At 40.8% G+C, this 16,702-nt stretch overlaps 2 protein-coding genes across 2 annotated transcripts in view; one reads left to right on the top strand and one right to left on the bottom strand.

The window, feature by feature from the left end:
• Positions 1-1,316, bottom strand: part of P2RY13 (purinergic receptor P2Y13) — a 70,252-nt gene extending 68,936 nt beyond the window's left edge. Inside the window, exon 1 of the mRNA XM_073579062.1 lies at positions 1,207-1,316. The gene's annotated coding sequence lies outside the window, so the exon portion shown is untranslated. The remainder of the gene's footprint in view (positions 1-1,206) is intronic.
• The window catches only part of MED12L (mediator complex subunit 12L), a 1,194,146-nt gene that overhangs the window by 723,956 nt on the left and 453,488 nt on the right, over positions 1-16,702 (top strand).

The following is a 16,702-nucleotide window of genomic DNA, read 5'->3' as shown; positions in this document are numbered from 1 at the left end:
TCTATATCGATCTACCTATCGATCTATCTATCTATCTATCTATATTTCTTTCTATATCTATCTTTATATCTATCTCTATCTATCTCTATCTATCTCTATGAATCTTTCTATCTATATCTATCCATTATCTACTTTCTATCCATTATCTACTATCTATCTCTATATCTATCTATTTCTACATCTATCTTTCTATCTATATCTATCTAACTCTATATCTATATATCTATATAGCATTATACCCTATGAGGGGGTGCATTATTCCCTATGAGGGGGGCAGTATTATACCCTATGAGGGGGGCAGTATTATACCCTATGAGGGGGCAGCATTATAACCTATGAGGAGGCAGCATTATACCCTATGAGGAGGGCAGCATTATTCCCTATGAGGGGGGCAGTATTATACCCTATGAGGGGGGCAGTATTATACCCTATGAGGGGGGCAGTATTATACCCTATGAGGGGGTGCATTATTCCCTATGAGGGGGGCAGTATTATACCCTATGAGGGGGTGCATTATACCCTATGAGGGGGGCAGTATTATACCCTATGAGGGGGTGCATTATACCCTATGAGGGGGGCAGCATTATACCCTATGAGGGGGGCAGTATTATATTCTATGAGATGGCTGCATTATATTCTATGAGATGGCTGCATTATACTATGTGAGGGGGCTGCTTTATATTCTATGAGGGGGCTACCCCAACTCCTGCTACATAATTAAGACATGTACAACCTTATATTATACCCGGATATTAGCGTGTTTTACCGCATAATTGGTGGTCTGGTATTTAACTCTATGCAGCTACATAGTGGGCCCCAAGAATGATTTTCTCTGGTGGGCCCAAGGTGTTCCAGTCCGACGCTGCTAATATGCATATAACATTTTGTCTATATGTGACAATAATCGTTTTGTAGGTAATGTATACCTTTCACCACATACAATTCAAGTCATTGGCAACCACAAGAAAATATTAAAAAATAGATTTTGAGATATTCTTACTGAGCATGGATGTTATTGACCTTCCTATCATCTCTACCTGTTGTGTATTCCATTGGCACAACAGCACGTATATATGCTTTATATACTATATATGTATACATATATTATGATCTCTATGCGCTTGCAGCATAGTTACACACATGTTAGCGTTGCCTGTCCTTACAGTTTATATCCAAATATTATGTAAAGTCAGGTGCTTAGCTTACCCATAATTGAAGAAAAGAACTGGACCTTCCTCAATGCCCTGAAACACATTTCTCGTGTAGATTTTACTAGAGCTACTGGGTTACATTTCGGTATTATCTTGTGTGGTTGTGCCTTCCTGGCTTCTGTGCAGAGCTGAGGTGTGTACAATACATGTATTTGCTGCACTCTTGTTACACTTCTCTATTTCAATGCTTCCTTTTTTAAAAATGCTTTCTACACATTGATATGTTTTTGTCAGGATTCAAACCCAGCAGCTCTTCCTTCTGAGATATTCAGTACCTGTGATGTTCCCGATGGCTTCAACCTGAGTTCCTGAGGTCTCCACCCCAAGTTCTTGATCAGCTCACCCTGTGATCTCCTGATTGAGCACCCTACCTAGCACTGCACTTCTTTCATTGCAAGATTATTCTGCCAAGGACTGACCTGAGTTGGAGTAGTGATATTGCAACCACTAGGGGCAGCGCCAGCAGGATCGTGTCAGGATATAGCCAGAGTCGGTACACAGAGAAGTAGAAGAATCTTGAGGATAAGTAGGAATTGTAGTCAGGATGTAGCCAAAGGTCGGTACACAGAGAAGCAGTATAGTTGGGAGAATAAGCAAGTAATATAGGCAGGATATAGCCAAAGGTCAGCACATGGAGCAGCAGGTGGGAAGAAGCTAGGCTGGGAGCTCAATAATCTCACAATGAAGGGAGTGCAGTGCCAGGATTAAGTAGGGTGCTCCATCAGGAGATGATAGGGTGAGCCAATCAGGAACTTGGGGTCGAGACATCAGGAACTCAGGTTGGAGACATCAGGAACAACACAGGTACTAGTTTTTGATTTAGCAAAGAGCTGTCCCTGTCCAGCCAGCTGAATACCTCAGAGGTGAGAGCTGCCACCTCGTGCGCAATAGCTGCTGGGTTTGAATCTTGACTTTTTTTTTAAATTGAATTAGCTGCCAAATATCTTACAATCTGGGCTGGCCTACATAGGAAAATAATGCCCTTAAATTTGTTTAAGATTACAAACACAGTATCTGTATTTGCTTTCCATACAATGTAAGGGTTTGTGTGCATGTAAGGAGGCAGACCGGGCTGCCGGTCCTTGCATTGAGCCGGGTCTGGAACTGTCGAGGCTGCTTCCTATGTGAAGAACGTCCTACGGTGAAGTCACACACTTCATGATGAGCTGTGGTTACATGCCCCGTATCCTTTTTGGCAGAGCTGGGAGAAACTGGCGTGAAAAGAACAAAAGCCATAAATTGTTTGCTCGACTTCTTCCAAGCAATTTATTCCATAATTCTGCCGAAATTATTTTAGTGAATCAGGGCCATATTTTGAAATGCCAACCCTGACCATAAGAGACACCTGACTAGTTCAGCAAATTCTCCACCTGGCTTCTCCCTGCTGCTCGCTGCTCAGCCCTAGTAGTTGACCAGACTCATCCATGTATGAGAAACAGAGCTTGACTCGGGAAACGTGAGATACCGCTGGTTTTACAGCAAAAAAAGGGGCAGCAGCGTTTATTGGTTGATATTTTGTCTGAAATCCTCCAATTTTTTTTACAGTAAAAATCACAATTTCCCTTGGCTGACTCAGGGGTCTTCATCATACCCACAACTGTCTTAGAATCGTATCCGTCAAGCCGATGATGTGCACCCATTTTGGCGCACTGTTATTACCCCTATATCCTGTATGACTACATGGCAGCCCCTATGGACCCAGTGAGAGCACTGTGACGCATCCCACAAGTATGTGTGCATTCACAGCTTGTATTGCACATTTACTTTTCTTACCGTGAGAGCCAATGTGATCAGAGCAATATATGGTTCTCTAAGATCAGTTCATGAGGCAGCTTATTCTGTTTAACTTGGGCATCATTTATCACCTGGCAAGGAGACCATATTTCTTTTGGCACCACTGTTGACTTTATGCCTGGTATTTTGTCATTAGGACCTCCTAAGAGATAACCATTGGAAAGAGAAGAAACAGGAGACTGACAGGAAGCTCAAATTTACTATCTAATGCAGTAGGAATTTGAAACTAGTAAACTGTGTTTTTAAGGACTCTATAAGGCTTTCTGTATGGCTTGACCCAACGCAGCTTTGTTACATATCCTCTTATTTAAATATTCACATGCAGAGACTTTTTGGCGACATGTCATGTGCATTGTGACAGAACCTGTTACCGAGACTTTTTAAGAGAAATAAGAGTTCCTAGTTTCTCAGAAAGGCACAATGCAATCATTGAGGTCAGGGCATTTTCTAGTTACATTAGCCACATAGTTGTATGACCACTGTGTAAGGTTTCTTTTTTCCACTCTATTTTCTTGTAAAATGACAGACGCATTAAAGGGTTGGTCCAGCATCTAAACTGTCCTTTATAAATATCTATCTTTACAACCAAACCACTTTTGCAATTAGATTTATTATAAAATGCCCTATATTGCTTCCTATCTAGCTAATTCCTAAATGTGCTTTTTTGCTTAACATCCTCTGACCTTTCGTTTGAGAAGAGTCTCAGACAGGACGGGACAGGAGGCCGAAGTTGCACTCTCTCCCCTGCAGCATCCATCATTCCTCCTGGTACAGGACGTCATCAGGGGACAGCGCTGCAGTTACTTATTACAGTTTCTTACATTGCCTCCTGAAGATGTCCTGAATAGAAGCTGTGGGTCTTCTGTCTCTGACAAAATCCACAACCTTTAACTGTCTATTTGATAACATACAATGATTGCTGTATGTATGGAATGTTCAGATTTCTATATAGTTAATGTTTAGTGTTCTTGGCTCCATCTAGTGGCCAAAGTAATAACTTCAGTGTTATTTTATTTCACTTTCGTTTTGTTTTTCCCCCCAATCCACAATGTATCCTGGGTAAGTTTGCAAGGCATCATGGTCTATTCCAGCCCCATTCTCTCCAGTCAGCCATTTTCTATCAAGCCTGCTTCATGTGAACATCTCATTCTCTACTCCCCTTGTGTCAGCATCATCGGTAGGTAATCACTCTTCCCTCATCTAATTCCTGTCCTAGGTCACCCTCCTTTGTTAGCTCTCCCATGGTTAGCTATTAGCATAGGTAATCTATGTAATGTATATTATGTATTCCTATGTACCCATATTGACTGATTGTATTATGTGTTTACTTGTAGTTTCACCGTACCAATATACCATCACGTTCAATAAAGCACAGATTCAGCCAACAGTCTTCTTATTGGACCCCCGGTATAGCGGCTTAGCTGCCTGTATACGCTACATGAATCCCGGTTCATTAGTAAGGACATAACAAAGGTCAATGCAGTGTCGGCATTCTGCTTCTATGTCCGCCGCAGCTTCTAACTGAAACAAGATGTTGTTAGGTGGCTGAAATAGAAGCAGTGAGTGACACCAGCATCGTCTCACAGCTTCAAGCACCTCCCTCAAATGAATCATCATCAAGGATCATTGATAGAAGCAGTGACACCAGCACCGCCCCACAGCTTCTAGCACTGCCTCAAACGAACCGTCATCATAGAATCATAGAATCGTAGAGTTGGAAGGGACCTCCTGGGCCATCTGGTCCAACCCCCTGCTCAAAGCAGGATTCGCTAAATCATCCCAGTCAGATGTCAGTCCAGCCTCTGTTTGAAGACTTCCATTGAAGGAGAACTCACCACTTCTTGTGGCAGCCTGTTCCACTCATTTATCACTCTAACTGTCAAAAAGTTTTTTCTAATATCTAATCTGTGTCTCCTCCCATTCAGTTTCATCCCATTGCTTCTAGTCTTTCCTTGTGCAAATGAGAATAAAGTTGATCCTTCTACAATGTGACAGCCCTTTAGGTATTTGTAGACAGCTATTAAGTCTCCTCTCAGTCTTCTCTTTTGCAAACTAAACAATCCCAAATCCTGCAACCTTTCCTTATAAGACAGGGTTTGCAGACCGGTCACCATTCTGGTCGCTCTTTTCTGAACTTGCTCCAGTTTGTTGATGTCTTTTTTAAAATGTGGTGCCCAAAACTGGACACAATATTCCAGATGAGGTCTGACCAAAGAGGAGTAGAAGGAAATAATGACTTCACGTGATCTAGACTGTATGCTTCTGTTAATACATCCTAGAATTGCATTTGCCTTTTTTGCTGCTGCATCACACTGTTGACTCATATTCAGTCTGTGATCTATTAGTATACCCAAGTCTTTTTCACATGTGCTGTCACTTAGCCCTATTCCTCCCATTCTATATATGCTTTTTTCATTTTTATTGCCCAGATGTAGTACTTTGCATTTCTCCCTTTTAAAAACCATTCTGTTAGTTGCTGCCCACTGCTCCAGTTTATTTAAATCTTTTTGAATCCTCTCTCTCTCTTCTCTAGTATTAGCTATCCCTCCTAGCTTTGTGTCATCAGCAAATTTAATCAGTTTACCCTCAATTCCTTCATCTAAATCGTTGATAAAGATGTTGAACAATACAGGGCCCAGGACAGAGCCCTGTGGTACCCCACTTGAGACATTCTTCCAACTGGATGTGCAGCCATTTACGACCACTCTTTGGGTCCGATCACTAAGCCAGTTATGAATCCACCTAACAGTTGCCTTGTCCATTCCATACTTAGTCATTTTTTCAATAAGGATTGTATGAGAGACTTTGTCAAATGCTTTGCTGAAGTCAAGATATACTATATCTACAGCATTTCCTTGATCCACCCAATCAGTGATACCGTCATAGAAGGAAATTAAGTTAGTCTGACAAGACTTATTAGTTACAAACCCATGCTGACTCTGTTTAATCACTTCATTCTTATCCAGGTATTGACATACATGTTGTTTAATAATTTGTTCAAAGATCTTTCCTGGTTTAGAAGTCAGACTCACCAGCCTATAGTTGCCTGGGTCCACCTTCTTCCCCTTTTTGAAGATAGGAACAACATTTGCTCTTCTCCAGTCTTCTGGCACTTCTCCTGTTCTCCAAGAATTTTCAAAGATTATGGAGAGGGGTTCAAAAATTTCTTCTGCTATCTCCTTCAGTACTCTGGGGTGTAATTCATCTGGACCTAGAGACTTGAATTCATTTAGGTTAGCTAAGTTTTTCCTCACTATCTTTCTGTTTATAGATATCCTGGATTCTTCTATTCCCTTAATAGGACAGTGAATAACAGTTGATGTTACATTTCCTTTCTGAGAGAAAACAGATGCAAAATAGAAATTTAAAAGTTCAGCCTTCTCAACATCCTGTCTTACCATTTCATCATTTTCATCCTGTAAAAATCCTATAGCATCTTTGACTTTTCTTTTACTTTTGACATATCCCCAAAATCCTTTATTATTGCTTTTGACATCTCTTGCAAGCCTCAATTCATTTTCAGCTTTAGATAATCTGATTTGTGCCCTGCAGGTTCTGCAGACAAGAGAAACTGGGTCTGAGCAGAAAAAGTAAATTAATGTGCATGCAAAATGTAATTGCATATGAACACATGACCTTTACACAGAGAAAACCAAAAGCAAAACACAAAACAAATATCCTGGAATAAAAAAGTAAAAAAATATATTGCAAAAATTGCATGAAGGTAGTAATAATAGTAATAATAAGGGTATTTAGTTAACATAATTTTGATCAAAATAATGTAGAAGCCATCCCGCCACGTCACGGCAACCCTTGTGGGACAGTCCTAACTCTTGTATTTAAAACATATTTGTTTTGTGTTTTGCTTTTGGTTTTCTCTGTGTAAAGGTCATGTGTTCATATGCAATTACATTTTGCATGCACATTAATTTACTTTTTCTGCTCAGACCCAGTTTCTCATTTGTTTCATTGTGCATTCTGTGCATATAAGGGTGTGACCGCCCTGTTTCTGAGTTGGAAAATCCATCCTGTCTGGCCTATACTATTACTGGTGGTTCAGTCCCTCTGTCCTTGTTCACATTTACGTCACTTGACAAGTGGAAAGGTTTTAAATACAAGAGTTAGGACTGTCCCACAAGGGTTGCCGTGACGTGGCGGGATGGCTTCTACATTATTTTGATCAAAATTATGTTAACTAAATACCCTTATTATTACTATTATTACTACCTTCATGCAATTTTTGCAATATATTTTTTTACTTTTTTATTCCAGGATATTTGTTTTGTGTTTTGCTTTAGGTTCTGTAGACAGCATTATATTCTTCTTTAGATATGCCTCTCTCTTTCCATTTTATAAACATTTTTTTCTTCCTTTTTAGCATGTGCTTAAGTTCTGTGTTCATCCATCCTGGTTTCCTTAAATGCTTCCTATTCTTCCCTCTTTTCGGAATTGTTAACAACTGTGCTTTGAGAATTTTATTTTTCAAGATTTCCCATCCTTCCTGGACATTTTTGTCTTTAAGGATATCCAGCCATTGGATCCCTCCAATTTTCTTTCTGAATCCCTTAAAATCTGCCTTTCTGAAATCTAACCTTGACGTCTGAGTCTTCACAGGTCTTCCGCCTCTAGTTATCCAAAATTCTAAAATAGCATGGTCGCTACCTCCTAGGGTCCCAGCCACTTTTACCTCCTCAACCATTTCCTCCCTGTTTATAAGGATTAGATCCAAGGTAGCAGTTCCCCTTGTTTTCTCCCTTACCTTTTGGAAGATAAAGTTGTCAGCAAGAGAGGATAAGAATTTCCTTGACCTGTTAGTTTTGCCTGAGAGAGATTCCCAACAAATGTCTGGATAGTTGAAATCTCCTATGACAACTATGTCATATTTTTTGGAGAACTTGGCCATTTGATGCATAAAGAGTTCATCCATATCTTCAGCTTGCACAGGCGGCCTGTAGTAAATGCCTACAATGGTGTCCTTTCCATTGTTCTGTCCTTGTATTCTTACCCAAACAGTTTCCACAGAACTCCCAGTCTCTGAAGCTTCAATCTCTGTGCAGATATACGCGTTTCTAACATACAATGCGACACCCCCTCCTCGTTTATCAAGTCTGTTTCTTGCAAATAAGTTGTATCCTTCTAGTCTTGTATTCCAATCATGTGTATTGTCCCACCAAGTTTCAGTGATTCCAATGACATCATATTTCTTTTCCTGTGTTAGTAGTTCCAATTCTCCTTGTTTGTTGCCCATGCTTTGTGCATTAGTATAGAAACATTTTAGTTTGTGATTGGTTTCTCTTTCTCCAATATTTTTATTAATTAGATTCTTTCGTCTTTGTTCTTCCTTTCCACTTCTAATAGCAGAGTTCTCAATAGCATTTGTCAGGTGTATGGCTTTTTCTGGTCTTTTGCTTCCCTTCCCATGTTGTTCTAGTTTAAAGCTCTCCTTACAAGTGTAGCAAGGCGACTTCCAAATACATGCTTTCCAGTCTTCGTAAGGTGCACCCCATCTCTAGCAAGTAGTCCATCGTATAAGTAGTTCACTCCGTGATCCAGAAATCCAAATCGTTGCTGACGGCACCATCGACGTAGCCAGTTGTTCACCTGCAGAATCTTATTCCACCTCCTTGTTCCATGGCCATCCACTGGGAGGATGGAAGAGAAGACCACCTGCACTCCCAGTTCTTTCACTTTCTTGCCTAAGTGTTCAAAGTCTCTGCAGATGGTTTCCAGGTCGTTTCTTGTGGAGTCATTTGTCCCCACATGTAGTAGCAGGAATGGGTAGTCATCTGTAGGTCTGAAGAGTCCTGATATCCTGTCAGACACATCTTTAATTTTTGCACCTGGAAGACAGCACATTTCTCTTGAAGTTATATCCGGTCTGCAGATAGCGGCCTCTGTTCCTCTCAACAGGGAATCCCCCATGATCACCACTCTCCGTTTCTTCTTCACAACATTTTTCTTTCTCCATCCAGGAGAACTCTGAAGGCGTACAAGGTTGCTGTTTGTTGGAAAAGTCTTATCCTGATGTATTTCTTCATCGTTTTCCTGCGTGAGAGCCTGGTACTGGTTTCTGAGCAGTATGGGTGCTGACTGCCTCCTAATCCTCCTGCTTCTCTGGGTCACATGTCTCCATTCCTTTGTTTCTTCAGGTGCACTTCGAATTTCTTCTCTTTCTGTAACATGAAGAGATAATTCTGCTCTGTCCAAGAACTCTTCACCTTCCTTAATGATCTTCAACGTAGCTAACCTCTCTTCGAATCTTGCAACTTTTCCTCCAACAGGGACACAAGCTTGCATTTGTGGCATGTGAAGTTTGGCTTTTCCACTGGTAAGTCTGTGAACATGTAGCAAGAAATGCAGCTCACCAAATGGCTCCTGGCCTCTTCCATCTTGAGATTTCTTAAAAACAATGAAAGATGAGCCAAAATTCACGCGCCTATCGGCGCGCGTTTTTTCCGATTTCCTCTTTTCAGCTGTAACGGCCAAAACCCAGTGATCGTTGACCTCGCAGAGACTCTTCACTTATCCCAGAAGGCACTGGGAATATGCAAATGATCTCCTCAAGACTCTTCCCCTGGTTTTTAGGGGGCAGTGATAGAAGCAGTGAGTGACATCAGCACACACAGAACCTACCGGTGTAGCGAGAACAAAAGTAGAGTGCCAGAGTTGCACTTGTCTCTCCCTAAGCATCTATTGCCATGGATCCAGGACATTTTCAGAGGTCGGCAATGCAAGAATCTCTATTAAATAAGTGCAGTTCTGTCTCATGATGATGTCCTGTTCCAGGAGGGGAGATAGATTTTGCAGGAAAGTGAATGCAGAAACAACCACCTGTGACGTCCTGTTTGAGACGATTCCACTAAAACGAAATGACACAGGAAATGCAGTAAAATAAAACACATTTAGAGATTCGCTAATTAGAGAGAAGTGTGTGTGTAATAAATGGTTAGGGTGCAAAGATAGATATTTAGAAAGGACATTTTAATCCAGAACAACCATATAATGGAAACCAGACGATCTTCACAGTAGTCAATGTGGTTCATAAGGTGTCATTTGTATCCATCATGTAACCGTTTATGCTATGCTAGAACTACAATGCTTCTTTGGTTGTCCCTGAGCAGCAATACTGCCACCCAATCTCAGTGCTCAGCTAATGTGTTTGGTATACGCTTGCAGACTTACAAGTTTCTCAAGTAGCCAGAAGACTTTGCCCACATCCTGTAGATTTCTAAAGTAACTGAGCACTTTGGTCTTGGTGGTCTTGGTGCCATTTCTTTTGATATAGGAAGGTGCAAACTAGTATCTTTCTTATTTTGTTGAAATATTTAGAGTTTTGGGTTCATTTGTCAGCTTAAATAATTTTTTCTCCCTTTATCTAATAATATTCAATATGCCATTATGTTATAATTTGCATTTTCTTCATGGCCCCTGTTATATCATATATAGTATGAATGATGGATAAATATTGCTGTAATAATATATTTCTGATCATTGTTACAATATATCTCTCCTTGTGGTTTCTGTTATTTTGTTTTTTATTGTTAAAACCTGAAAATACATGTAAAAACCAAACAAACAGAATACATGTAGACATTTATATATGTATGCTTCATCTTCCTGATAAGTAAGCATCAGAGCTAAATGTGCAAAACTTCATTCAGACCTCAGTGATTTTTCTCTTATGCAATAAAACGGACCAATTTTTATCAGTTTTGGATCAGATTTTCTTTACGGTTTGTTCCGTGTGTCAGATTTCACCATCAAAGTTTCATCACTTTTTTTTTGCCTACGATAGGTTTTCTCAAACTTCTCTAATCAAACATACATGAAATCGGACAGCATTAGGAAGCAACTAGGATGACTTCTGTGTGTTTTCTGATTTTTTTCACGGATCCATAGAATTGCATTGACGAGTTTGAATCGTGACTCTGAAAACTAAACTGGAACTGAAAATCAGACATGTCTCAGTGTTATGGTGTGGACCACTTGGTCTAGAAAAAACTATATACCCATTATAATCTATGGGACTGATCATAAGTTCAATCCATGAAAAAATTGGATAAAGTTTGCATGTGAAAAATTAATGTCTGAATGAGCTTTGAGTTTGAAATTTCAATCAGATGCAAACGTGGGTTAAAAAAAAGAAACAAGTATCGCTTAAACTTGATATGAAATCCAAGGAGGGGGGCAACAAATTCAAGATGTTAAATAGTAAGTTTCAGAGATTTAGGCTCCAATCAAGAAGGCTGAATAAGCACTTTGTCTAAAGACAAATGTTCACCCCACAATTAAATATCTAGGACCTCTTCTGGATGGTGCATACTCAGAAGATATTTGTATAATTCACAAATAAGAGGCAAAGAAATGGAGCACTCACCTGGTCCTTGCTGTTAAATTTTCTTTTTATCCATATTAAGATGACATTCACATCTTGATAAAGTGTGGTGTGCAGGTGGCTGGGGAGTAGGCAGGTGGAAAGAGCTGTTTCGCACTGTTCATGCGCTTCTACAGGTCCCTTTATCAAGATGTGGATGTCCTCCTAATATTGATGAAAAGAAAATTTATCAGCAAGGACCCGGTGAGTGCTCCATTTCTTTGCCTCTTCTTTTTTAATTCAAATGTTATTGTAAGAAGATGGACCGGACCGGGGGTACCTCTCTTGTGCCGGTTCTGGAACTGTCGGGGCTGTCACGATTGTTGCCCGGGGGGAAGTTTTCTGACCCGGACCGACCTTTGCACTCAACATAACATCAGGGGGTAGGTCTTTAATATATGGTGCTGTGCACGGGAAAGGGAGAGGAGACTTGGCTTGAAGACTGAGCATGCAGCAGGAGAAGGTTGGTGCTCCGTCTCTCGAGCATCGTGATAGCGCAGGCCCGCACTGTAGATTCCCTGTGTCCAGGGATGCTGATGTGGACAGCGATCTGCCGTGTGCCTGTTGTCCCCTCGTGACCGTTAGTTGCAGACTCTCTGGGCCGGTGGTTACTGCTCGCGTGCCCGCTAAGACTGACCAGGTGCCTTAGTTAGAACTGGGTAATTCTTAACCCGCCTGCTACAGCTGAGCTCAGTCATGCTCCGGCGGTAACACAGACTGCTCTGCATTCCGTATGACGAATCGTGGATCAAGGACCCCGCTTAGGACAACGAGGACCCACCGCCATTACCGGGAACCGGACACCCAATTTATTCAGGGTGACACCGGAGACATCACGAGCCACTTTGTGTGGGCATCACCGTTGGAGCCTACAGCTCTGCAGTCAGGAAGCTGACAGACTGATATGTTAAACCTTTTGATGAACAGTTGCTTTACCTTATACCGTACCCTGTACCCATACAGTGCTAATATCACCTTACTTACCCCCCGCTTAACCCATTATCTTCCTGCGTGGAGTATACCTCTGTTAATAAATCTGTTAACCCTTGCTCTGCCTCCTGTCCGTCACTGCATTCCGCTACCTGCTTATATTATTCCCAGCACAAGAATTTTGAGAAGTGTATTGCACCTGTAAAATCTGCAGGACTAATCAGAAATCTAGTACTAGATATGATCAAATTAATTAGATGAAAATAAAATTCAAATACAATTTTAGGAAATTTGTGGTCTCAGCGAACTTGAACAATATGAAATTTTATTTTCACAAAACACCCAAAAAATACATGTGGCCTGTTTACTCACTGAAGAATATTGCATCAGTTGTAGAGGGTTGACATGATCTCAGGCGTGACCATGGTGGCTTCCTTATAATGCCTTACATCCATTACATAACATGGTGTAGTGCAGCCAATCAGGAGGGACTATTTTAGCCTGTATAAAAACCTAAGTAGGGAATGTAGCAGACATTTTAGGGTGATTTTAGCATAGTGAGAGGACATGAGAGGTCACGGTTCACCAGAGATAGGAAGTGAAAGTCCTAAAACACTGGACAAAATATGGTGCTAGTCACTTTTCATGGCCAAGCCGTGAGTCAGAGTGGTCAAGCAATCCAAGGTCAGAAGCCAGGAGAGTACATCATAAACAGAAGGAAGAGACAAAAGAGTAGTAAGGTAATGTTCCGAGGACAGAGAACTGGGAGGATAATGGATCAGAGCAGAAAACCGCAAACAGGCAGATGGTCAGAATGAAGTTCAGGGTCAGGCAACAGATCAAGCATACAGAACTCAAAGAACAGGAAAGTACAAACCTCACAGGCTGAATGTACGTCTGACAGAGTTCTGGGAGACACAGTTAAGCAAATAAGCATGGCAGTTAGCTGTAATAATGAACACATGGAGACAGCCGATGCCACACAGTCTCAGATTGCATAGTTGAGCTGTCAATCAACACATTGACAGCTCAGTACACCCCTGTACCAGATTGGATGGTCAAGCTCCCAATCAAAGTACTGATAGCTTCAGCACACCCCTATACCAGATTGGACAGTTGAGCTGTCAGTAACTGCATCCCAGACACACTGAGGGGTGGAACCAAGACACAAATATTTTTGGAGATTAATGTGTTGTATAACCGCAGCGCTGTATTAATAATAATATAGAGATTAAATCGATAGGAGAGAGAGACCGGGGTAGTACCAGCAGCAATGCCAGACTCAATGTACAGTGCCTTGCAAAAGTATTCAGCCCCCTTGAACTTTTCAACCTTTTCCCACATATCTTGCTTCAAACATAAAGATACCAAATGTAAATTTTTGGTGATGAATCAACAACAAGTGGGACACAATTGTGAAGTTTGGTATCCTTATGTTTGAAGCATGATATGTGGGAAAAGTTTGAAAAGTTCCAGGGGGCCGAATACTTTCACAAGGCACCGTAATTGATTAGTGATTTTGTTTAGCTGCTCTCTACCCTGTTGCATTTCAATTAAAATGTGCAGAAAGCAGAAGTAAGACAGAACAATAGTTACAATAATAAATAAACATGACATCGGTGTCAGATGGTGTTCTTGCTTGTCACAAGCAACTGTATTGAGTTTTTGCAATCATTTTTGTGGAGGGAGAATAACTGCTGTTCAAAATAGAACATTTTAAAAAGAAAATGTCCTAAAGTCAATACATTTAACTGGGATTGTTTTGCATTAAAAAAAAAAATCAGAAATTTGTAAAACAAAAAATGTGATTGTTGTGACTTTTTGAGATCCAAAACATTTTCATTTTTTGGATTGATATATATGTCAGGGTTTTATTTTTGTGGGGCGAGATGCTGCATTCATGGATGCCATTTTGGTATAGGTATGACATTTTGTTTGCTTCTTATAGCATTTTTTGCACTATTGTCGTGATTCAAAAAACACAATTTTGGTGTTTTGAATTTTTTTCTGTTTATGATGTTTACTGTTCATTTTATATTTTGATAAATTGGATTATTCTGGATGCGTCAATTTTTTTATTATCTTCATTTATAATGGGGAAAAGGAGATGATTTGAGCTTTTATTTTTTTAATGTTTTTCTCATTCTTAAAAACTTTTTTTAACTTTTTACCATATTTGTTATTTATTTTAGGGGGCTTGAACCAGCGATTGTCTGATCACTTGTACTATATACAGAATTAATACACTCTTACTGCATATTATAAAAAATCATGTTATCTGAAGCCCAACAACAGGCTAGCTTTCAAAGGAGCTCTGTTAGACAGGCACAGAGGTCTTCAACAGACCCCTGGCTGTCATAGCAACCCATCAGCACCCCACAATCGCATCACGGGGGCACCGATGGGCTCATAGAATAAGAAGCCTTCATGCTAACGTGATGTTAATTTGACAGCAGCATTCAGCAGGCTAACAGACGCAGGTGTAGGTCCACTGCACCTGCAGTCATTAGAAGCAGGTCCTGGCTGTGTGTCAACCATTATCTGTTGGGTATGAGGCAGGCTCACCCTTCAAGCTCACTCCATACACCCGCTGCTGACTTGCGCGGTACATGTATAGTAGATGTTGCTCAGGTGCACTCCACTTGAAAAATTTGGCGCATCTTATCAGTGATGTGCAGTGTGCTCCTCTGTCAAATGAACTTCACCAGAAAGTTTATTCCAGTCAGAGACTGGACTAACATTTCTTGTATAAGGAACGCCGTCAATCTTAATTAATTTGTTGAGAGGGCATTGTCATGACTCATTCCGTTTTGTTCCTCCCCAGTTTTGCCCATTTTGGTGGAACTGGCAGAACCATCATAAAAATGCAGCCTTTCTTCTCAGCTTCAGGATGCATAGAAATTTTGGGATACTTCATAGCTGTTTTACTGGGAAAGGGGCAATATCTATGGACCTTCCCAGTTTATTAATATATTAGTGTCAGCCTCTAGCTTTCTGTTTTGCCTTAGCTGGTTATTAAAAATGGGGGCTCCATTTTCCAAGACATGTTGCATTTCCAGTTTTTGGGATCTGGGGCTGGATGAGGGCTTATTTTTGCGACCTGAGCAGATGTTTTTATTGATACCATTTTGGGATAGATACAAAGTTTTGATCACCTGTTATTGCATTTTTGCAATACTATGATGAACAAAAAAAATGGAATTCTCCTCCCTTTTTCCCCCTCCCCTCCTTTCTCTAAATAAATTTCAATAATCCTCGTTGAGAATTATACCTAAGAATAGATACTTCTGCCTTTAAACCCATCTTTAATATTGGTGGTAATGTTGTCAGATTCCCCATCCCCCTCAATCTGTCTTACCTCCTTTATATGATTGAAGAATTATGGAGCTATAGGGATGGAGGTGTCTTTACCCTATACATAATATTATGATTTGACTATATATATGGGAGTAGCTTCGATTACACAAACACATTTCATTGCCCCATCGATCCTAGACACTTCAAAAGAGAACCAAATAACTTTAAGTTACACACATTGCATGAGCTGTGATGACCAGAAGTGATATTTGCATGTTACTTTGAAATGCGGTCTGTGTGCCTTCATATGCGAATCTCTTCCTGGGTGAGATTCCTTTTTGACGATGGGGGCATGCCGGCCGCCTCCCATGTGCTGTGCTGGCAGCGCTATATTGATGATATTCTATTTTTGTGGGATGGGACAGTGCATGAGCTCAAGGAATTTATGGCATTTTTAAATGCCAATTCATTCAACATTAAATTGACTTACAAGTTTGATTCTGTGTCTATTGACTTCCTGGATGTTTCTCTGATGATTGATACTACTCGACACACTCAGACGACGTCTACAGGAAGCCAACCTCGGTGAATGCTTTGATACATGCTGATTCCTCACATAATCCTGCTACCATAAAGCCCGACTGGTCCTCGTGTTTAATGGTATGCGCAACCCCAGTGAGCCGGGTGGCCAGGATCTTAGCGAGTATTTTGACATCCGTTGTCAAAAGCGAAATATGCCTGTACGACTCCGCATCCATGGGATCTTTTACCCCAGAAATGCCAGTCATCAGCACTGGTTCCAAACATTAACCCCACGTGTGCAAGTCAAACCCGCACTGAGATCATGACATGTATAAGGAAAAGCTATGACAGGGCAAGGAGGACCCGCCGTTATGATCTTGTTTGTCCATGGGCAGGGAAAAAGAGTAGGGATAGAAGTGGTGGTGAGAAAATCCGGTTTATTTCCACATTTAATCATGAGTGGAACAATATTAGAGACATTCTCTCTAAACACTGGGCTGTTCTTAGTGCTGAGCCCTCCCTGGGTCCATCTATAGGCTGTTTCCCATCCATGACCTCTAGAAGGTCTAAAAAT

Source organism: Dendrobates tinctorius, unplaced genomic scaffold, assembly GCF_039654945.1.
Source record: "Dendrobates tinctorius isolate UK_male_01 unplaced genomic scaffold, ASM3965494v1 ptg000060l, whole genome shotgun sequence".
Taxonomy (NCBI): domain Eukaryota; kingdom Metazoa; phylum Chordata; class Amphibia; order Anura; family Dendrobatidae; genus Dendrobates; species Dendrobates tinctorius.
Note: the sequence above shows the minus strand (reverse complement) of the source record. Positions and strands in the feature narration are given on the sequence as shown.